The following is a 25,486-nucleotide window of genomic DNA, read 5'->3' on the forward strand; positions in this document are numbered from 1 at the left end:
AAGCAGCGCGATTCATTGCCTACTCAACAAATCAGCGCTACACAGGAAGAATTTGTTCCTCCATGTCTGAAGTGCATTGAACGTGAAACTGCTAATTCCTCACCTGAATGTTCAAATGCTTCTAATGCTACAAATTCTTCATATGTCTCTGATGTCACTAATTCCTCATCTAAGGACAATGCAAGTATCACTGATGATGCAGGGCTGAAGGAATTGTACATGACAGGCATGTACAAAAGCCTCAAAGGGCATCAGACTCTTTGTGATGTGCTCAAAAGCAGATCCTCAACAGAAACCCTAGGAAAGAGGGTATTGCCTTTGAGAGGAAACTTAATGCTAATGGAACATATTGGAAGCCTGAGCAGTACCCCAAAACCTCATGGGTTGCTGCAAGGGACCTCCAGTTGATCCATCCAACTTATCTGGCTTTACATGTGAATCTCCTCATTCTTCTGATGAGTCATTTGACTCTAACTATAAACTGTTCAAAAATTAGAATGGTGAAGTATTTCCTAGATATGTTGGGACTAACTGCAGGAACGGTTCCCCTATGAAGAAAATCTGGGTTCCCAAAAGTTGCCTTGAAAGTCTTCAGGTGAATGTCCTCATGACACCACCTGTGAAGAAAAGGAACTCCAGATCAAATTCTTCATATGAACCAAATTCTTCATATGGATCCAAGTCCTCAAGTGGACCAAATTCCTCATGTGGATCAAATTCCTCAAAAGGATCAAAGTCCTCATATTATCATCATCGTGCTAACCCTTCTGTTTTGCAGGGTAGAGCTAAGGGCTATGAATATGTGCATTATTCTTCAAATCATTATGTTCATAAGTCCTCAAAGAATTTCTCTGCTTATTCATATGCTCACCCTAACCCCTCTTATGTGAAACGAAGTGTACTGGCGTCCATGCCACCTTTCTCATACGGTGCTCGCAGAGTGATGTTTGCCACCCCTCCAGATGTGGGTGGTGAAGAAAAAGAACTAATCTCTTATGCAGGGTCAGGTCTCCAGTCATGCTCAAAACGACTGAAGAATTTGCTGGAGACCTGAACAGTGCCTGATAGGACGCAGGCTAATCATGATGAAATGAACCTTCATTTCTCATGTCCTCATACTGATTGTCTGTTCTAATTGCTTGATGAAATTGATCTGATGATATTGATGTCATATTCTTCACTGATGAAGTATATGAGTTTGTAAGTTGAACTAATTCATCTACAGGATGATCAACCCATAGCCAATGAGTGGGTCCTTGATAATGGATGTACAAATCACATGACTGGTGACAATAATCTATTGATGGATGCTCCCTTATCACCGTCACATCTGAAGCATATCATCTTCGCTGACAAAGGCAAAAGTCAGGTATTGGGTCTAGGTAAGGTTGCAATTTCTAAGGACATACACATGGACAAAGTCATGCTTGTCGAGTCCTTAGGATACAACTTTATGTCTGTCTCAATGCTTTGTGATATTGATATGGTTGTTGTCTTTGGCAAGTATCGTTGTGTTGTGATCTTGGAAGCTAACAATTCCAAAGTCTTCGAAGGCTTTAGGAGAGGAGACTTGTACATTGTTGATTTCTCTACAGGACCACAGCCTGCCGTGTGCTTACTTGCAAAAGTTTCAGAAGGCTGGCTATGGCATCGACGACTTGGTCATGCTAGCATGAGGAATCTACACACGCTCGCGAAGAAGAAGCATGTCATTGGCATTGAGAATGTCAAATTCCTCAAGGACCACTTATGCGGAGCCTGTGAAGCTGGGAAGATGACTAAGGCCAAGCATCCAGCAAAGACTATCATGACTACCACTCGACCATTTGAATTGCTTCACATGGATCCCTTCGGTCCTAATCATTATTCTGCTGTGACAAATGATGCATCTCTATATGGCTTTGTTATTGTTGATGATTATTCTCGTTACACATGGGTACACATTGTCACTTGCAAACATGAAGTGCAGGAAGTCTTCAAACGATTTTCCTCGAGGGCTTCAACCAACTTTGGTGTGAAGATCAAGCACATCAGGAGTGACAATGGAACTGAGTTCAAGAATTCTGGTCTTGATGACTATCTTCATGAACTTGGTATTACTCATGAGTTATCTGCTCCTTATACTCCTCAACAGAATGGCGTCATGGAGCGCAAGAACAGAACTCTTGTTGAGATGGCTTGCACTATGCTTGATGAATACAAGACGCCTCGTCGTTTCTGGAGTGAGGCAATTGATACTGCTTGCCACATCATCAACAGAGTATATCTTCACAAATTCTTCAAGAAGACTGCCTATGAACTCCTCACTGACAAGAAACCCAATGTAAGTTACTTCAAAGTCTTCGGTGCTAAATGTTGGATTAGAGATCCTCATCACAATTCTAAGTTTGCACCGAAAGCACATGAGGGTTTCATGCTTGGTTACGGAAAGGACTCGCACACCTACAAAGTCTTCAACAACGTTCTTCACAAGGTTGTTGAAACTGTGGATGTGCGGTTCGATGAAACTAATGGCTCGCAAAGAGAGCACCTACCTTCCATGATAGATGAACCAGCACCTGAGGATTCTATCAAGTTCAAAGCCACTAAGGATGTCATTCCTACTGAAGAATCTGCTGAAGAATTCATTCCAGAACGTGATGAACGTCGAGCTGGCGCACCTATAGAAAATGGTGCTGAGGAAAATGCTCTTGAAGAAAATGCGGATCAAAGTCCTTGAAGACAACCCACTCATCCTCGTATTGCAAATGAAGTGCAAATCGAGAAGATCATCGATGACATTGAAGCACCAGGTCCTCTCACACGCTCAAAAGCTTCACATTTATCTAAATTTTGTGGGCACTTTGCGTTTGTCTCTATCACAGAGCCCACTAAGGTAGATGAAGCATTTCTGGAGCTTGAGTGGATTCAAGCTATGTAAGAAGAATTACATCAGTTCGAGCTCAACAACATCTGGGAACTGGTCAAATGTCCAGATCCTCGCAAGCACAACATTATTGGCACAAAGTGGATCTACCGCAACAAGCAAGATGAAAATGGCCTTGTGGTGAGGAATAAGGCACGGCTAGTAGCTCAAGGCTACACACAGGTTGAAGGGATTGACTTTGATGAAACTTTTGCACCTGTTGCTAGACTTGAGGCTATTCGCATATTACTTGCCTATGCTAACCATCATGATATTATCTTACAACAAATGGATGTGAAAAGTGCATTCCTCAATGGTAAGCTTGAGGAAGAAGTATATGTTGCTCAACCCCCAGGTTTTGAAGATCCAGAGAATCCCGACAAAGTCTTCAAGCTCAACAAGGCCTTGTATGGCCTCAAGCAAGCCCCTCGGGCGTGGTATGATACCTTGAAGGAATTCTTCATGAAGAAAGGCTTCAAACCCGGTTCACTTGACCCAACTCTTTTCACTAAGTATTATGATGGTGAATTGTTTGTGTTCCAAATATATGTTGATGATATCATTTTCGGTTGTACTAACCAACGATATAGTGATGAATTTGCCTATATGATGAGTGAAGAATATCAAATGTCTATGATTGGAGAGTTGAAATTCTTTTTAGGTCTTCAAATTCATCAACAGCGCAATGGAATATTCATATCTCAGGAGAAATACCTCAAGGACGTATTGAGGAAATTCGGCATGCAAGATTGCAAAGGGGTCAAAATTCCAATGCCCACAAATGGCCATCTATGCACTGATGAAAATGGTAAAGACTTCGATCAAAAGGTATACCGCTCCATGATTGACTCTTTATTGTACCTATGTGCATCTAGGCCGGATATTATGCTTAGTGTTTGCATGTGTGCCCGATTTCAAGCTACACCGAAGGAATCACACCATAAGGATGTGAAGCATATTCTTCGATACTTAGCTCACACACCAACACTTGGATTATGGTATCCCAAGGGCTCCTCTTTTGATCTCATTGGATATTCAGACTCTGACTATGCTAGCGATCGCATGGACCAAAAGTCAACATCTGGTACATGTCATTTCCTCGAACGATCTTTGGTCTGTTGGTCCTCGAAGAAACAGAACTGTGTATCTCTCTCCATTGCAGAAGCTGAGTACATTGCTGATCGATTGTGCTGTTCAAAACTACTATGGATGAAGAAAACACTCAAGGACTATGGCGTCAACGTGAAGAATGTGCCTCTCTACTGTGACAATGAGAGTGCCATCAAGATTGCTCATAACCCAGTTCAGCACTCGAATACCAAGCACATCCAGATTCATCATCATTTTCTTCGTGATCATGTGTTGAAGGGTGACATCTCCATCGACCACGTCAGCACTGAAGATCAATTGGCCGATATCTTCACTAAGCCCTTAGATGATAAGAGATTTAGCAAGTTGCAGTGTGAGCTAAATATCCTAGAATCTTTGAATGTTCTCTGAAATGGACACACATCCTAACACTTATGCTGACTTGATGACTTAGATGCGCAACACACGAAGTAACCTTTTTCTTCAATCAATGAAGACTAACCCTCTAAGTGTGAAGAAATTAATGAAGAAATTGATTCTCATAGCCCTACGACAATTGTACGCAGTGTCTGAAATCAGCTTTCTTATACGGTGGGATACGCCACCAACCAAAGTTGAGAATCTTCACTTTGAGTTTTTCTTTGTTTTTTAAATTCCTCAGTTTTTCAAATTCTTCAACTTTGCATTGTCTTCACTCTTTCCGGTGTTGTTCTTCATTCGAGTATATATATATATATGAGTTTTATGTCCTCTACATCATTCACTTATTGTTATTTCTTCAAGTTGATTTCTTCTGCTAAGTGAATGTGATCGGACCCTTTCCCCTCTATGCTAAACTCGACCCAGTCTATTCACAAACTCCTCATATGCGTTCTATTTGGAACTCATTCAAATTCTTCACCGTGTCCTTGACAGCTGAAGAAATTGCGAATGGAACTTTTAACTTATCTTATCTGAGTTTTCGGCTTTGCCGCTCAAACCGTTCCGCATCCCACGATAGACTTATCTATTCACCCACGATCTAACATGATCTCCACTGTTCAGTACATGGGTGACACATGTCATGCGAATGAGAAGGGTCAGGGGCACGTTCGTCCTAAATCTTCGAGCGAACAGTTTTTCACTGCGACTATAAATACCCCCTCACCCCTTCCTCACTTCCTTACTCCACTCAACCTCTCTATCCCTCTCGAGCTTCTCAAACCCTAGCACCGCCGCTACTTCATCGTCGCCGGTGAGGAAGAGCTTCACTGCCTCGACCTCGTCGACATCGTACCCGCACCGGTTGCGGATTGCTTCACTCCGCCGCCGCCGTAGCCGTCTTCCTCTGCCAAGTTAGGACGTGGAAGATCTGACCTGACGAACTTCACTTCTGTTCTTCCCAGTTCGTCGTGGTCTTCACTTCAGGTAATTAAAAGTTACTTTTAACTGCTCGCTTTGATTCTCAAGTTTTCTTGAAAATCTTCAAAGGTGTTTATTCTTCAATTCTTCACACACATAAACACTTCACATGCTATCTGTTCTTGATTCGTTTCTCTAAGCAATTATTTTCTTCAAGATTCCTCAATTGTGTGGATTCTCAATCTATACAACTCTAGAACCTAAGACAAAGAACGCTTAGTGAAATTCCTCAAGACTCATTTGGTCAAATTCCTCAAACTTGTTCTTATTGAAAAACCTTCTGAGAACGCATATGACCTCTCCAAATTCCTCGCAACTATACTCTGTTCACAGGTACAAATGTCCGCTGCTGAATCACTAGGTTCTCATCAACTTAACTCATTTGCAGCGTTCCTCGAAGAAAAGTTGCATACTTCTTCAGAGAATTCGATTGTTCAAATTCCTCAACTGAAGAAAATGGCAGATGGTAAGAAGCCGTAGAAAGGAGGAAAGAAGCCTGAGGTCATGACTGCTTTTGAGATCCCTGAGGACATTTACGCAGACTATTGCACACCTGGTGAGGCCAAGTTTGGAAAGGAGAACAAAAATCAGCGCAAAGTGCGCATACAAAGGATAGAGAGGAGATGGGGACGAGAATGGAGGGAGTACCGATATGTCACTCCCAAGTACATGAAGAAATTCGCACTCAACCCTCCATGCCCAAGAACTCCATTGGCACCAGGCCAGTTGGCAGATCCCACCAGCCTCAAACGCGGTGAGGATTATCCTGATGAATGGGCAAAGAGCCAAGCCAAACTGGCTAAGCAAGCAAAGGAAGTTGTGAAGAAATTCAACACAGACTCTGCTGATACTGCTACCTCTGCTGAGGCCTCTGCTAGTCAGCCAAAGAAGGCTATGCACAAGAAGCCTGCACACAAGTCCAGTGCTTCACCTTCAATGCCCTCACAGCCAAGCTCCTTTGCTATGCCATCAAGGCCAGATTCCTCAAGGCCCTCACGGAAAATTCCTTGGACTGCTCCTTCAAAGTCCTTAGCTCCTCCATCAAAGTCTTCAGCTGCTCCGACAAAATCCTCGGCACCTGTGCATCTCGCCATGTGCCAAAGGACTCAAGGCTTCTCTATTGCCTCAGGAGCATCTGCAAGCTCCTCAGCTGCTCGAAATTCCTCAGCTGGTCCCTCTCTGCTGAAGAAAAAGGCCAATGCTGGACGAGGCACTCGCCCAAGTCCTCACAAGAAGCAGGTCACCTTTCATGTACCTTCCGATGATGATGAGGCTGATGATGAAGAACTTGCCGAAATCATCAGAAATAGGCAAGCCAGGGCCGCTAGAGCCAAAGGCAGCAATGTGCCACTGATGCTGGATCCCAAGTTGATCCTTGACTACATTGACCTGTCGCACAAGGACCTTAACACACCTTTGCCGGAGATGAACCTCACTCCTGGTCAAAGTCACGTCCTCACTGCCTTCATTGAAGAAGAGAAATGGAAATTTGAACAAGGCAGAAGTTTGAAGAAAGCGTAGTACAAGAAACAGCGCTACCTCAAGGACAATGTTCTCACTCTCACTCCTGATCAGCTCCTTGCCTTGCAAGTGGAAATCAAACAACTGAGCGATGAATTTGATCGATATTATGCTGATTGGAAGGGCGCCAAGGTGCGTTTCGTCAATCTGACAAAGAAATTCACTTCAAGTGTTGCTTCACCTGTGCACGTTGAAGTTACTCAGGCTGAGGCTTCTGCTCAGCCTACTGAAGAAAATGCCAGCACCGCTGATGACAATCAGGCTGCCGAAGAAAATGAGAGTGACAGGGCTGATGACTCTATTCCAGCCGCTGAAGATATTGCCAGGGCATACACTAGTGGTGCGCCTAAAGAAAGTGAACAAGTCAGGGCAACTGGATCAGTTGCGCCTGAAGAAAATGAACCAAAGTCCTCTGCACCTCCTGCACCTACACCAACTCCAATCCTTCCATCTGCATCAGATGTGAAGAAGACCAAGGCTGCAGAACGTGCAGCTGTGAAGAAAAGGAAGGCATCAACTTTCTTCAGCTCCGAAGAAGATGAATACTCTGATCAGTTCAATTGACAATCCAATTGATTCCATTCCAGTCTCATCAATGCCATCAAAGGACCTTGTTCCTTTTGGTGAAGATTATGTGATTCCTGATGAATCTGATGAAGAAACTCCTTCTGCTGCTTCTTCAGAGCAGTTGGACGAAGAAATTGGAGTGGATAAGATCCCTTCAACCCCAATCATTTCCTCACCTTTGCCTCAGTTTACTGCTGAAGAGGCAGGTGTTGAAGAAATTGAAGAGGAGGATGTGGACATTGGTTGTACCACTCCTATGCTCAATGATGAATTTTGGGACAGTCAACATCCCAACTCTCCAATGTTTACTCCCCTTCAAGCTATTCCTCAGTCCCCTGCTACCACTGAAGTGCAAATGGGATCTGAAGAACCTCATGCAACCCCAAGTGTTCATGAAGAAATTCCAGCCACTAGTGCTGAAGAAATTGGCAATGAAGAATTGGCAACCCAGGCTGAAGCTGCTGAAGAGCCTGAAATTTCTCAGCCTGAGGAACCGGAGATTACGATTCCTGAGGTGGTGCTGCAATTGACTGACACTCCTCAGCCCAAGCCAAAGGATCCTTTCTCCAAAAAGAAAAAATTCAAGGCTGATGATTTCTTCGGCGAGCATGTATTCTTCACTGAATTCAACCCCTATGACAATGCTCGTCTTAGAAGGAAGCGCTTCTGGACTGCCAACCAGGCCAACTTCTATTCCTCAGTGCTCTTCAACAAGGACAAAGTCTTCGATCATGAGCATATTCCTCATGTGGACATGGAATCCATGCCTTGCTTCTCTCAAGTCCTCAGCATGATTCATGACGTTGGCTTGCTCAATTTATGCTCTGACATTGTTGATTGGAATGAAGAACTTATTCTTCAGTTCTACGCAACTTTGCATATCACAGGCGATGCTGCTGACGTCAACTCATGGGTGTTGGACTGGATGACTGAAAACACTCATTACAAGGCACCAGCCACTGAATTGCTTCGTGCCCTACCAATCAGTCCTCCACTTGACGGTGCTCATTGTCTGTATGATGAGCCTGAACTCACTGATCACTATATGCAAGTGCTCATGAAGCAGCTGAAGCCAGGACAAGCTCCAAGGACCAAATTCCTCGTGAAGGAATTTCTCTATGTGCCAAGAACAATCTACCACATTCTGACGAAGACCATGAGTCCCATCAAAGGCCATGACTCATCCGATGAAGAAATTATCGGAATGATGAAGAACTTGCTTTTCAACATCATGCATGGCATTCCCATAAATTATCATGATTTCTTCATGAGGACTCTGGCGAATGTTGCACTTTCTCCATTTGAGCTGAAGCCTTACGCACCGTGGATCATGAGATTCCTCAGAATAAGGTCTTCACTCAACTACAAGGCTGATTTTCAGAATCACCTCGGCTACTTGCCCCCTATTGAAGTCCTCAAGCAGACAATTTCCTCATCTGATGAGAAGGGCAAGTCACCAGCAGTTATCGACGAAGGCATTCGTCCATTGGATGGTCAGTTCCGCAAAGCTGCATCTTACTCCACCAATGATGACTCTGCCACCCATGATACTGCTGCCAATGCTACCAAGACAAGTCCTCAAGCTACTGCTCCTCGTGTGCTGACTGATCATGAACTGCTGATAAGTCTTCACCAGAAGGTGGATCGCAACCACAAGTGGGTTAAGCATCAGTTTGGTTCTATTCTTCACAACATGACTTCCACACATAATGCAGTGAAGAAAAACCACTACTACCTCCATGAAGTGTTTGATCGCACCTGGGCTATTCTGTCACATCTATATGGTGAAGAAGATCTGAAGCAAATGAGCTTCAAGGAAGACTTTGACTGGTCTGCTCCTCCACCGAAGAAATTCAAGAGGGTCAAGGTTCCTTCCTTAGTGGCCAGCTCATATTCTTCATCACGCGCCACGGATGAGCATGAAGACTTGGACGACACTGCAGCAGGCCCTACATCGACTCAAGACCCTGACAACGCTGGCGCTCCTCCATCTTCATGATATTCTTCACGGGCGTTAGTCCTTAGTTTCAACCCTTTTGGTCATTCGATGACAAAGGGGGAGAAATTTGAGTTAGTCTTCAAGTGGGTCTATCTTATATGGGTGTTTTTGCTAAGTTACAACTCTCGTTCTTCTGATGACTTTGCTGGATCGAGTTGTAATCTTAAACTCTATGGTGACCTTATACTTTTGCTGTGTTCTTCTGCATGCTTATTCCTCATTAATGTTAATGCACGCATGCTGAATTACATCAGTCACCATATTTCATCATGCATTTCAAATTTTTCATATTATATATCAAATGCGTGTATGAATTACAAGATATATGGGGAGATCTCCATGATTATACTCTTCAAGTGTCCATTGCTTCAAAAGCAATTTCCTCACTATACACATCTTCAGGGGGACTTCTTCTATATCTTGCAATCAAATTCCTCAATATCAGTATTTACACTTCACATGTTTATCCCCGTTGAAAACTTAACCTATATTGTCATCAATCACCAAAAAGGGGGAGATTGCAAGTGCATCTAGTGCCCTTTAGTGATTTTGGTGTATTTAAGACTTATAGGTTAAGTGACTGATGCGTTTGTGAGTGTACACAGGTCTATAAGTCTATGAGGAGTTTGATATTTACGGAGAAAGTCGGCCCCTAAAAATGAAGTTCTTCAACTGAAGACTTTGTATTTCTGAAGACTTTCTGAAGGCTTTGAAAGTGAAGAAATTGGTGTGACCTTGAAGACTTGGAAATCATTCGAAGAACATGAAGCGTGAAAACTTTGTTTTCGTAGTTTCATTTTCTCTTTCTTGAGTCATAGGAAACACCGTACTGTTAAAGGGGGTCGAGGAAACACTAAGGAAAATTTTCCATGTGATGCTAAACTCAAAATCCTACACCTACCAATCCCTTCGAGTGAAGGCATTGGAAATCTCATACAGTTCAGTCATATTCTTCAGTGACGGAGACGAAGTTCTTCTGGTCGCTGAGGAATTTGTTCTGACTGAGGAGTTAGGAATTCACCAGTGTGAATTGCCTACACAGTGAGGAACATGATATCCCTGAGGAATTTGATAGTCAAATTTCCGACCGTTGTTGTGCTATGTGCCAGCTGTTCCAAAATATCTACCCACCTAACGGTCAGATCAGACAAGGGAATTTATGTCTTATCATGTCGGGCTGCTCCCTAGGCTATAAATAGCCGCCCCCTACAACCACTAGCTGGTTGGCTGCTCCGAGAGAAACTGACACTTGTCAATTGAGAGCATCCCATCCTCCGAGGACTTTGAGCGAAAATCATCAAGTGAGGAAAACCCAAAAACTCAACACCTACAAACCCAAAGTGATTGAGCATCACTGAAGAGATTGATCCTACGTGGATCCGACGGTTGTTTCCTTTGAAGACTGTGCTTCTTCCAGACGGTTAGGCGTCAAGGTCTAGAGCATCCAAGAGGAATTGTGGATCGTCGAGTGACCGAGTTTGTGAAGGTTCGGAAGTCACCTGAAGACTTACCACGAGTGATTGGGCGAGGTCTATGTGACCTTAGCTCAAGGTGAATACAGTGAGGACTGTGTGTCCGGGACTGGGTGTCCTCAAGTTTAAATACTCAGCCGCTCCAACCAGATGTACAACTAAGACAGCAGTTGGAACTGGTCTACCTAAGCATTGTCTTCACCAAGCCTACTGGTTCTATTTCCTCAACTCGTTCATTTCCTCATGTCTGTTGTTGTGTGCCTGTTCATATCTGTTTGAAGACTTTGACTAAAGACTTTCTCAATTTCCTCAGTTCAATTTCTTTAGTCTGTCCGTCTTCTTTCTTGTATTATCACGTATTTACGCTTTCTGTACTCTGTGCTTGTCTTCATCTTGTCATGATGACTATGCTTGTATTCTGCTATGTTTACTTCTGAGTACTTATTCCGCTGCTAGTAGTTCTTCACTTAGGAATTTCCTCACCAGCAAATTCCTCAGTGAAGAATTCATAAAAATCGCCTATTCACCCCCCCCCCTCTAGTCGATATAACGCACTTTCAGAGGCTTGACGGCGGCGTTCCTTCCCCAGCACGAGATCCGTCCTCCGCGTGGCGTCCTGATGCGTTTCATCGAACGCCAGGACCCACATGGGGCGATGCCTGACCTCGTGAGGGAGAACCGCTTCTGCTCCGTAGACGAGGAAGAAGGGTGTTTCTCCTGTTGGCTTGGTCGTGGTGGTGCGGATGGACCACAGCACGGACTGCACTCGTCGAGCCAGCCCCTGCCGTAGGCCTTGAGCTTCTTCTTGAAAGTGCGGGTCTTGAGGCCCCTCAGGACCTCCGCATTGGCCCTTTCAGCCTGTCCATTGCTCCATGGGTGTGCTACTGAGGCGTAGCAGATCTGCGTTCCAAGGTTAGCATAGTATGTTTTGAAAAGATTGCTGGTGAACTGCGAGCCATTGTCAGTGATGATGCGGTTGGGGACCCCAAATCGGCTCACGTGTCACATCCCCAGTTCAGGCCTTGCTTGTTTTTGCTTTAGCCTCCATGCATCATGTTTAAATTTTATGAAATTTGAAATGGGGAAGACAGAACCCCCAGAACCCTCTGAATCCAATTAGGGTTTACTAAAAATATTTTCAATGAACCTGAAGTGCCCTTCTAAAATGTTCATCATCTTTGCCTTGGTCTTAAACCTCTGACAAAAATGCTGCACAATTTTCTAGGTCATCCTAAGGTCACTGAATTAAATCATAAGTATTTGAATTTGGACATTTAAATTCTATAAAATATTTTAAATGCCCAAATACTCCTAAACTGAAATGTTCCATGTTGGATATATTCTATACATTGGGCATGCACAGTTGGTGATTTTTGAAAGTGCCTAGATATTTTTAATAAATCCGCAAAGATTATAGAAAATAGAAAACAGAAATAAGAGAGAGAGAGAGAGAGAGAATAACTTACCTGGCGCCACCAACCGGCCCAGCTGGCAGCCCACCTATGCGGCCCAGCCCACCTGGGCCCTCCCCTGTTGTCTTCCTCCTTGCCAGGAGGACGAGCGCGTGGCCGCAGCGCGCCGGCACGCGCCCCGGCCACCTCCACCCTGCCTGCCTGCGTCCCCGACGCCTAGACACCTCCAACGACGCCACGCACCCCCCTGGACCGCTCTTACTCTCTCCCGTGGCGATTTTCCTCTCTGCATCTCTCCCCCCTCCTCTGTTCTCTCCACCGAGAGCCGCCGTCGCCGCCGCTCACCATTACCGCGGCCACAGCCACCGCCTCACCTCCCCGACGCGTCCAAAACCTCCGCCTCGACCTACTCTTCCTCCTCACCGCGCCAAGCGATGCTGGGAGCCCTGCAGTGACGCCGACGCCGTCGTCTTCAACCTTCGGCTCCGAGATCGCCAGTGCTCCAACGTCGTCCAAGCCTTCCCTGAGCTCGTCGACCCCTCCGTTCGATCCGTTGTGAGCTTCCGCTCCGAATCCCCCTCTTCCCCGCCTCGATTTCTTGCTGTAGTCGTCGCCCCCTTGAAGACCGAATCGCGCCGCCGCCTGAGCCCCTCGCCGTCGTGGCCACAGTCACCGTAGCGCCCAACCGAGCACACCCACGTCCTCACCGCACCGCGTAGAAGCCGTAGGTGCCAACCCCGCATCGCCACGGCCGTTGTAGCCTCAACCCCGAGCTCAACCGAGCTTCGGCAGCCGCCACGGCCGACGCCGACGAAGATTCCGGCCACCCCACCTGCCGCCGCCTGTTGCTTTGGATGCGCGAGAGCCCGGGCTACGCGTAGATGTCCTCTGCCGGGCACTTGGTCGCCGGAGGAGGAATCCCGATGCCCTCCGCTGTCTCGGCCTCGCCGGCGACTCAACGCTGGTGGTTTAGCCCCGGTTGATCAGGGGATTTGACCTCCCCTGGGTCTATGACATGCGGGCCCCGCCCGGCTAATTAATCTAGCTTAGGTTTAAATTTATTTAGTTTAAACTAGGTTAGTGCTAATTAAACTAGGTTAGTTTAGATAGTCACTGACACATGGGTCCCATAGGTCAGGTCTGACCTGGACCAGCCATGTTGACTCTGCTGACGTCACCCCGACGCGCTGCTGACGCAATTAATCATTTTATGGAATAAAAATAATCCAGGAAATTCTAGAAAATAGTTTAAACTTCTAAAAATCATAGAAATTCAACCGTAGCTCAGAATGAAATAATTTATATATGAAAAATTATCAGAAAAATCCAATCTATCCATATGTACAATTTTCATGCATGTTAGAACAACTTATAGCTGCTGATTAGCAGAAATCACATAAATGGCATTTTAATATCCACATATGGAGTTTGAATTTGAATCTTGGATTCAAACCAACTTCATTTAATCTGGTTGCTAGTTGCATTAGCTCAAACCACAGCATATTGACATGTCATGATCATGCATCATATTGTGCATTGCATTGATTGTGTTTCTCCTTTGATTCTCGGTGTTTGTCCCCTCTCAGTAGACGACGTACCGACGATGAGTTCGATGACACCGATGAAGAACTATATTATCTTCAAAAGTGCCAGGCAAGCAAAACCCCCCTTGTTCATTCCGATAAAATCCCAATCTCTCGCTCTTGCTCTCTTTTACTGCATTAGGACAATAACGATTCATCTGTTATTTGTTGCGGTAGCTGAACCCCTTTATCCTCTGCATGACCTGTCATTCCACAGTAAATAGATGAAACCCACTAGCATGAGTAGGAGTTGTTTGAGCCCTGATGTGCCTACTCATTCATGCTTGTTTGTCATGCCTGCTACTGCTTAGAGTTGAGTCAGGTCTGATTCATCGGGGATGAATTGGAATGTGGTGAACATGTCCTACTGTTGAGACCTAAGTGTGTGAAAACGATTTGGTAAAGGTAGCGGTGAGAGGCCATGTAGGAGTACATGGTGGGTTGTCTCATTGCAGTCGTCCTCAGGAACTGAGTTTTGTGTTTGTGATCCATGAACACCTACTACCACACATTGGGTTCCGGTAACTCGGCCCCTCTCGGCTTATTAATCAACTTGATCTCTGTCCAGGAGTTGCAATTAGTTTCTGGTGTTTGTAGGTAGTGTTAGTAGTCTACCAAGTGGCACCCGGTACAGGTGGGCTTGGGACAGACTAGGCACAGTGGCACGGTGTACCAAGTGGCACCCGGATGGTGGGCTTGGGAACCCTGCTCACATTGTTTGGGGCCATGAGCGACACCCCGGCCGGATCTCCTTGCGGATGGAACCCGAATAGGCGATAAACCTGGACGAGAGACTTGTGTGGTTAGTCAGGTCGTGGTCGACACCCTCGTTGGGCTTCCGCTTGAAGGTTGCCGAGTACATGTCGTGTAAATGGCGGTAAGTGGTGAGAGCGTGTGTGAAGAAGTACACCCCTGCAGGGTTAACATTATCTATTCGAATAGCCGTGTCCGCGGAAAAGGACTTCTGGGTTTCCTGTATAGTTCATAGACAAGTGAAAGTGGATACTCTAAAATACGCAAGATAAGCGTGAGTGCTATGGATGGCGTTCTCGTAGGGAGACGGAAGCGGATCCATAGTGGTGTATTGATATGGTGAATATGTGGACTTGTGTGCGCCACCTCAAAAGAGTTACTTGCAGTCGTAGTTTAGGATAGCCACCGAGTCAAAGCTGGCTTGCTGCAGTTAAACCCCACCATCCCCTTGTTGATAATGATGCATATGTAGTTAGATCTGATGTAAGTCTTGCTGGGTACATTTGTACTCACGTTGCTTAAAAAAATGTTTTTGCAGAGAGACTTCAGTCTCGCTAGTAGTACCGCGTGGACTTCGATGTTTAGATTGTTACCTCAGCTACGATCTGGTGCCCTCGGCAGGATCTGGTAGATAGTCAGGCTTCTCAGCCTTTTCATTTGTAGATGTCTGTACTCAGACATGTTAAGCTTCCGCTTGTGCTTTGACTTGTATGCTCTGATTGTTGGGTCATGAGACCCATGTTTGTAATATCTCGCTCCTCGGAGCCTATTTAATAAAATACTTGAGTCATAGAGCCATGTTGTGATGCCATGTTGTATTTGCACATATCGAGCATATTGTGGGTATGTTATTAATATGCTTGGTATGTGTGGGATCTGACTATCTAGTTGTTTATCCTTAGTACCCTCTCTTACCGGGAAATGTTTCCTAGTGTTTCCACTGAGCCATGGTAGCTTGCTACTGCTCCGGAACACTTAGGCTGGCCGGCATGTGTCCTTCTTCGTTCCTGTGTCTGTCCCCTCGGGGAAATGTCACGCGATGAATTCCGGAGTCCTGTTAGCCCGCTACAGCCCGGTTCACCGGAGTCCTGCTAGCCCAATGCTACAGCCTGGATTCACTCGCTGTTGACCGACACGTTCGTTGTTGGGTCATGTATGCCTGTCCCTGTAAGTTAGTGCCACTTTGGGTTCACGACTAGCCATGTCAGCCGACATGACTAGTCGTAAATGCAAGGTGGCGCTAACTTACAGGGACAGGCATACATGAGCCAACAACAAACGTGTCAATCATCAACGTATGAACCCAAGTCGTAGCAAGCTACAAGGACTTAAAGGATCAACGCGTGACATTTCCCCCAAGGGACAGACACAGAACGAAGAAGGACACATGCCAGCCAGCCTAGGTGTTCCGAAGTAGTAGCAAGCTACCATGGCTCACTGGAAGCACTAGGAGACATTTCCCGATAAGAGAGGCTACCAAGAATAAACAACTAGGTTGTCGGACCCCACACATACCAAGCATTTCATTAACATACACACAATATGCTCGATATGCGCAAATACAACATGGCATCACAACATGACTCTACAACTCAAAGTATTTATTCAATAGGCTCCGAGGAGCCAAGTATTACAAACATGGGTCTCATGACCCAACATTCAGAGCATACAAACAACGGAAGCACAACATGCCTGAGTACAGACAACTACAAATGAAAAGGGCTGAGAAGCCTGACTATCTACAAGATCCTCCCAAGGGTACAAGATCGTAGCTGAGGTAACAAACTAAACATCGAAGTCCATGCAGAACTACTAGTGAGACTGAAATCTCTCTGCAAAAACATAAATTAAGCAAACGTGAGTACAAATGTACCCAGGAAGACTTACATGAAAACTAGCTACATATGCATCATTATCAACAAAGGGATTGTGGTGTTTAACTGCAGCAAGCCAGCTTTGACTCGGTGGCTATCCTGAACTACTACTGCAAGTAACTCTTTTGAGGTGGCGCACACGAGTCCACATATTCACCATATCAATACACCACTATGGATCCACTCCCGCCCCCATACGAGAATGCCATCCATAGCACTCATGCTTATGTTGCAAATTTTAGAGTATCCACTTTCACTTGTCTATGAACTATATAGGCAACCCAGAGGTCCTTTACTGCAGACGCGGCTATTCGAATAGATGATGTTAACCCTGCAGGGGTGTACTTCTTCGCACATGCTCTCACCACTTATCGCCATTTAAACGACATGTACTCGGCAACCTTCAAGCGGAAGCCCAACGAGGGTGTCGGACATGACCTGACTAACCACACAAGTCTTTAGTCGAGGTTTATCGCCTATTCAGGTTCCATCCGCAGGGAGTCCGGCCAAAGTTTCCACATACGGTCCCGAATGATGTGTGCAGGGTTCCCGAGGCACCAAACGGGCGTCTCTGTACACCGGGCCACGTGCATATTGCATCACAGTGCACCCCTCAGGTCAGTGCTGCGCATGGCCTCCAGCATACTACAAACACCAGAAACTACTTGCAACTCTTGAACAGAGGACATGGGCGGTTAATAAGTCGAGAGGGTCAATTAAGGATCCCAATGAGTGGTAGTAGCTATTCATGGATCACAAACACAGAACTCAGTTCCTGAGGACGGCTTCAATGAGACAACCCACCATGTACTCCTACATGGCCTCTCACTGCTACCTTTACCAAATCGTGTTCACACACTTAGCTCTCAATAGTAGGACATGTTCATCACCATTCCAATTCATCCCTGATGAATTAGACCTGACTCAACTCTAAGTGTAGCAGGCATGACAAACAAGCATGGATGAGTGTAACGCCCTCGATGCGGCTATATCTCCCACGTGTCGAAGCACGACTTAGAGGCATAACCGCATTGAAAGCAATGTCGCAAGTGAGGTAATCTTCACACAACCCATGTAATACATAAGGGAAAGAGATACATAGTTGGCTTACAATCGCCACTTCACACATTTACATGAATAAAGCATTACATCATCCAGATACAATCAAGGTCCGACTACGGAACCAAAATAAAAGAAGAACCCCAAATGCGACAAAGGTCCCCGATCGACCCCAACTGGGCTCCACTACTGATCAACTAGAACGAAACAACACAAAGGGCAAGATCTTCATCGAGCTCCTCCTTGAGCTTGGTTGCGTCATCTGCACGGTAACATAGGCACCTGCAAACTGGTTTTGGAAGTATCTGTGAGCCACGGGGACTCAGCAATCTCGCACCCGCGAGATCAAGACTATTTAAGCTTATAGGAAGGATGGAGTAATGAGGTGGAGCTGCAGCAAGCGACTAGCATATATGGTGGCTAACATACGCAAATGAGAGCGAGAAGAGAAGGCAAAGCACGGTCAATAAAAGTATGATCAAGAAGTGATCCTATAACAACCTACGTCAGACATAACTCCAACAACCATGTTCACTTCCCGGACCCCGCCGAGAAGAGACCATCACGGTTACACACGCGGTTGGTGTATTTTAAATAAGGTCAACTTCGGGTTTTCTACAACCGGACGTTAACAAATTCCCATCTGCCCATAACCGCGGGCACGGCTTTCGAAAGTTCAATCCCTGCAGGGGAGTCCCAACTTAGCCCATGACAAGCTCTCACGGTCAACAAAGGAATAGACCTCCACCCGAGACATTCCGATCAGACTCGGTATCCCGGTACAACAAGACATTTCGACAGGGTAAAACTAAACCAGCAACACCGCCCGAATGTGCCGACAAATCCCGATAGGAGCTGCACATATCTCTTTCTCAGGGCACACTCAGATTGTCCTAGGTACGGGTAGGCCAGCCCAGAGTTGCCCCTGGTAGCCACCGGTAGCTGACAGGTGGACCAACACTCAGAGGAGCACTAGCCCGGGGGGGTAAAATAACGATGACCCTTGAGTCTGCAGAACCCAAGGGAAAGAAAGGCTAGGTGGCAAATGGTAAAACCAATGTTGGGCATTGCTGGAAGAGCTTTACTTAAGACGAACTGTCAAGGGGTTCCCATAATAGCCCAACCGTGTAAGGAACGCAAAAATCCGGGAACATAACACCGATATGACGGAAACTAGGGCGGCAAGAGTGGAACAAAACACCAGGCATAAGGCCGAGCCTTCCACCCTTTACCAAGTATATAGATGCATTAATTAAGTAAGGTATATTGTGATATCCCAACAAGTAAATAAAGGTTCCAACAAGGAACGGCTCCAATCTTCCACCTGCATCTAACAACGCTATAAGAAGGGCTGAGCAAAGCGGTAACATAGCCAATCAACGGTTTGCTAGGACAATGGAGGGTTAGGGGATCACATGGCAATTGGGAGGCTGACAAGCAAAAGGTAGGCATCGTAGCAGTGGCAAAGCAAAAGAGCGAGCAAACTAGCATAGCAAAGATAGTAGTGATTTCGAGGGTATGATCATCTTGCCTGAAATCCCGCAAGGAAGAAGAACGAGTCCATGAAGAAGACAAACGGGCGTAGTCGAACGGTTCCTCACAAACTCGACGTTACCGGAACCAACCCGAAGAAGCAATCACCGGAAAAGAAGCACACAACATAGTAAACAACCACCACATAGACGTGGCATGATGCACAATCGAGTATGATGCATGTCTAGTTTAAAGAGGCATGGCATGGAAAAATGCAACAAACTATCTTACAAATTAAGTGGAGCTCAATATGCAACGGAGTTGCATATTGACGAAACACCACAACAAGTTATTTAGTTTGATCTCGTTTATGTACTCAACAATATTAAATGTTGGTTAACATGGCAAGAGGGTGAAGCAAAGTAAAACTACCTATCTAGTCAAGTTTAAGTGAGGCCGGAAGCAACGAACAACAATTCCGGAAACTCCCCATATGCATATTTTAGATTAGGTCCTGTTCTGCCCTAAACACAATTTTAGGGTTGTTAAACATGCAAAGTAAGGCCACCATGATAAACTAGGCAAAATTCTACCCCATTTACATATAAAGTTTATTAAAATTGGAGTTACGGTTATTTAGTTATGAAATAAAGCATTTTAGCATGGCATAGGAGCAAATTAATGCAAACAGCATTTTTATCATCTCAAACATAGATGAAAGTTGGATATTATTAATCTACACAAAATTTTGAGCAAGTTTCATATATAAAACATTTTAATCCGATGCACGGTTAGTGAGTTATTAAATGCATGAACTAGGGGGACTAAACTGCAAAACTGCTGCTCTCTGGAATAATAGGAAAAATCCCAGGCGCTGAAAAAAACACATGACGGGCTGAATCTGGGGCAAGCCCAACAGGTAAAAAAAATAAGAGGAGGGGGCGCTTGGGGCTGCTCACCCTGGGCCAAGGCCCGGTTCGCTGGAGAAGGGCGGCTGGGCCAGATGAGGCTGGGGCGGCGCTAGGCTTTGCGCAAGGAGGCCCAGGCGCGGGCGACGTGGAGGTCCAACGGGAGCCGAAGCAGGCCGATGCGAGGCCGGTTGGGCTGCGATCTGGCACGGGAGGAGGCACGCTGGGCTGGCCGGCCTTGGTTCAATCGGGGAAGGGTCAACGCGAGCGGGGACGAGCGGGCGAGCGAGCTGCTCTGTTCGTCAGGAAGCAGAGCAGCGGCGGCGAGCTGGCTTGGCGGCAACGCGGCGGCGGGATCCGGCCAGGAAGGCCGTGGCTGGAGGAGGAGGTGGATCCAGCCGGATCCGAGGCAGGAAAGGGCGCGGACGGCGTCGGTGGGGAGCACGGCGACGGGGCGAACGCGACCCGATCCGGCGGGGTCAAACGAGGCAGCGGTTGCATCAGTTCCCTGTGAAGAAGAACAGGGAGGGAGCATCCGGTGAGAGAGGGAGATCAGAGAAGGATAAGAAAAAGGGAGGGGAAGGAAGAGGGAGGAGGAGCACGGGCCTGGGCGCTCGCGAGAGGAGGCGGAGCTCCTGCAGGTGCTGCTGCTCGTCGCCGGCGGGGCTGCGCGAGATGGAGGCGCACGGGAGAAGATGAGGTGAGAAGGAGCCAGGCAGCGCTGCTGCTGCGGGATCGGGGCTCCCCTGCTCGAGCTCCTGGGCGCGTGCTCGCGCACGAGAGCGAGAGGAGGCTGGGCCTCGGGAACCGAGGAGGTGGCGGCTGGAGGATCTGGATCTCGGTGGGGGTTGGCCGGCTAGGGAAAACGAGGAAGGAGGGAGGCGCAGGTGGATGGCTGGATTTTTGGATCGGGGAGGATCCCGAGGAGGAAGGGACAAGAAGAGTGGCGGCGCTCGGGAGAGGGTGGATGGGACAAGATCCCTAAAATTTAGGGTTGGTCTTTATATAGCACAAGTGAATTTTGGATAGGGGCTATTTCGTCCCGATCGAAATCAGACGGTTCGGGAAGAATAGGCTAGGGAGCCCAAATAAGAAAACGGTGACGTTTTGTAGACGTTTGGGGATGATCCGGATACAACGGTGGCGACAGCTCGGTTCGGGTTCCGGACAACTTTCGGACGTGCGCGCGAGGAGGGCGGCGGGCTGACGAGAGAGGTTAGGTAGGGCCTGGTGGTGAGAGGTAGTGAGTTGTGCAGACGGTCTCGAGCTGAGAGAAGAGAAGAGAGGAAGGCCCGACGACTATTTCCGGAGACCGAAAACGTCCGACGTTTTGACCGGCTACTATTGCCGCTATATTTATCCGTTGGGGCGTCAAACGAACTCCGATTGCGATGAAACTGGACAGGTGGTCTGTCTACACTATAATAAGACCACACACCAAATTTCAACCCAATCCGAGAACATTTTCCGGCCACTTATAAAATAATATTTCGGACATGCCACGGGCGCGTGCAAGTGTGTCTGGGCTCAGAACGGACAACGGAAGGAACGAGGAGACCGGGACGGATGCAAGTTTTTGAAAAACATGCGGATGAAATGCAGATGATGACATGGCAAAATGCAACACGCAAGCAAATGACAAAGCAATAACAGCGAATAACTGCACGACACCTGGCACATCGGTCTCGGGGCGTTACAACACTCCACCACTACGAGAGGATCTCGTCCCGAGATCTAGAATGGCACCGGAGGGACAAACGGAAGAGAAAGAGAAGAGGTAAAACTAAGTTGCTTCTTTGACCAATGAGTGAAACCAAAGAACCTTGCGAGGTTGAACTAATGAATGAAAGAAAACAACGAAGATGAACAAAGTTGAAAACACTCCGTTAGAAAAGAGGAACAAGGGATACGATGAGAACCCAGAGGTTTAGTGATAAGATAGATATTGAAACCACTCCGGTTAAAACTAGATAGAGGAGGAATAAGATTGATATAATTTGGGCAGCACTCCGACTGTAAATGGAAGGAATTGAACATGAACTTGACAAGATGGGAGGATACATGATGAAATCAACAACACACTGCCTCCGGAATTGAAAGAATGGCACAAGGGGTAAGAAACATTACAAACCGCACTCCGGTTGAGAAGGGAGGCAAAACTAGATAAGATGAAAAGAACTTGAGCAGAGGACACGACACTCTGGTTAAATGGATAAGCACGAAAAGAACATGATCTTTGACAAACGAGATGATGGGTTGAAAAGAGCAACATCACAATGACTCCGGAACGAAGGGAAACAAGATCTTGAGAGATCACAGATACAACAAATGCTAGAATGGAGTTGTTGAAAACCAACAACGAAAAGAATAATCTTGATATGGTCTTATGAAATACATCTCAAATTATGAGATGACAACCTGCCACTCACGGGAAGAAGAATTGGATTGATATGAACGAGGAGACGAGAAACTTATTTCACCGGGAGGATAAATGAAGTACTTGGATCATTTATAAGCACCATAAATAGCAACAACCTTAGGGAAGGCTTTAGGTGAAATATAACCCAAGATAGCTCCAATGACGAGATTGATGGATTTTAAAATATCTCATTCATGACAACATGTGAATCATGAAACATGAATTCAAAATATCAAGAATGACATAATACCACCTCCAATGATACGGAAGAAAGAATTGCACTCCAGATAGCAAGATGAAGAAAGCTTGAGCTCCTTTTGAAAGGAATCTCAATGAACACTTGGAGAAAGAATTAAATCCTTGATGAACCATCATGTAGAACCTTCACGAAGAACTCCGGTCAGAAAAGAATCATCAAACGAAAGGAAAGAGAAGTTGAAAACACAAGGTCAAACCTTGTAATGATTTAGATGGATCTCTGTGATATTTAGAGCTTGGAACTCCGGGAAAGAAAAATGAATCAAGTGAAACCGAGAATTTTAAGGGCCTCCGGAATAAAGAATTGATCACTTGGATGAACAAGAATAAGAATTATGTTATGCTTATCCTTCACCAATTTAAATTGATGACAAGCAACGGATTTGGCATACCACTTATTCTTGTAGAAAGGATTAAGAGAGATATGGCGTAAACTTGAGAAGGTCTTCAACGAACCACCGGTAGGATTTGGAAAGAACGAATGAATTGATATGATAACAAAGAAAGAGAACTCTTGAACGAACCACCGTAAGAATTGAAATTGAACGTAGCAAATGCACAAATCACTGGGAAGAATTGCAAAATGAATGAAGATACTTTAGGTTATTTAGATACATGAGAACGAAGAGAGCACGAGCCGATTAAAGATCACTTGAACAAGGCACCGGTAAGATCGGAGAATGATAACTGCAAACTGAGAATGAATAAATCTGAATTGATGGACTCCGGATGACAAACTGAGAAGACTCTTGAATAACTCCGGATGGATGAAAAGAATTCTCACGATCAAAACAATTATGAGAGGATGGCAACAAGCTAGCACCATGAATCTTGAAGAGAATAGAGCAAGATTAAAGAGAAACTCTTCTTCGGTCTTCAAATGATGAGAATGACAACGAGAAACACCACCAAGAATTATTTAGACACTCCGAAAGAATCAAAACGAAGAGGTTGAGCCAACGATGAAAATAATTGTGAAAGATCTAGGAGATGGCATTTGACTGATGATAACTCATTCTTACGTCAAACTTCGAAAAGAATTTTAAGGACATCTCCGGGAGAATTAGAAGAGTCAGGTAAGATCCTGGGAAAAGACCTGTGGGTTAGGGCCCACTCAAAAGAAACACCGTTGAACAATTTGAAGAGAGATAATGCACCGGTTGAAATAAAAGACTTGAATGAGAGAACATCCTCGAAAGATCTTGAACGAATGCATAGTGGAAACACGAATCTTCGAGATATCTTGAGTACTCCGGAATAACAAGTAGCGAGAAGTAGAATTATAATGAGGTGCACCAGTATGAGAAGACATTTGAGACGAGAAAAAGGGGATATAATCGACAAATCTTGACTTGAATCCACCGGAGAAGAGAAAGGAATGAGGAATGACGAACTTGAAGCTCCATTAGAATCTTCATGAGAATCACCGGATAAGAACATTGACGGAAAAGAATGGAGAAACTTCCCATCAATAAAATGGATACTCGATTAAGAAATCTGAGTCCTTGAAGAAAAAGGGGTGGGAGGGCGGGAAAACAAAAACAACTTGGGACGGATGAAACAAACACCGTTGAGAAAACTGAGAGGTGATCTTGCGAATGTTGAAATGATCGGATCCACTTGAAAAGAAGCACACCGGTTGGAAAGAATTGACATGACAATCTCGATGATCGAAAGGATTAGCACTCCCATAGAAATATGAGAACACCATTTAAGAAAGGTATGGATTCAACATTTGACATTGAAGCAACTCGAATACCACAACTCAAAACAAAAACAAAGGACTGGCTTGCAGAATAAGCCGGAACAAACATATGATAGAGATTTCGTCCGAAGTTTTCGTGGTGGGGCCTACACGGGCTCGATCGTACAGCACCATCATGTACAAGGCAGTGCACATGACATACGAAGTGTCCCCGAGTCGGCATAGCCAAGGACTCTTTAAGACACAACGAGACCACTGTAAAAACGACCGTGGAAAGGCGGACCACTAGACGTCGAACCCCAATTTCATATCATACATCCGTCGGAAAGATATCCTAAGAGCTACTTGAATTCCCACCTATGAAACTCCCGAAATTTTCCGGTTATGCAATCAGGTGTTGGGGATACAGGGGAAGCATAATATCTCACCCAAACTAGCAAATCCTACATCCAGCTGTATCCATCCTTCAACACATAACCAAGAAACCTTCGGAAATCATCTACCTCAACCTTCGAAAAGCATCCGTTATACAAGTCATGGCAATACTCCCGTACTCACCTCAGTACTGGGTTATCGGGGTTATCTCACCAACAACTGCATAAAAGAGATTTTTGATGTCGGCGTACTAAACTCAGGTATTCCAGAACTGCAACGATAAAATTATGACGACAACACCTCAGAGCTCAACTCCCCGGGACACTTCCACAAAACCCCTGACAGGAGGCACCAAGACAATGTTCTCATCATAAAACCATCGGAACGATTCCAAGATACCCGCGTGATCCTAAAAAAAATTTAGTGAAATTTGAGAAGAGAAGAGTCAAAACTCTACGTCAGGATGCCTTACCAGAGCGATGAGGAGGCTGGGAAGTAAAAAGAATTCCTAACTCTCCGATATATATAATCCTAAATGACTCAAAACATTTTTCTAGACACAACTCGGCCGCTAAAAACGATCAAGCAATGGGGCTCCTAAGGTCGGGGAAGGCTCTGATACCAACTTGTAACGCCCTCGATGCGGCTATATCTCCCACGTGTCGAAGCACGACTTAGAGGCATAACCGCATTGAAAGCAATGTCGCAAGTGA

The sequence above is a fragment of the Triticum aestivum genome, chromosome 4B (genome assembly GCF_018294505.1).
Source record: "Triticum aestivum cultivar Chinese Spring chromosome 4B, IWGSC CS RefSeq v2.1, whole genome shotgun sequence".
Classification (NCBI taxonomy): Eukaryota; Viridiplantae; Streptophyta; class Magnoliopsida; order Poales; family Poaceae; genus Triticum; species Triticum aestivum.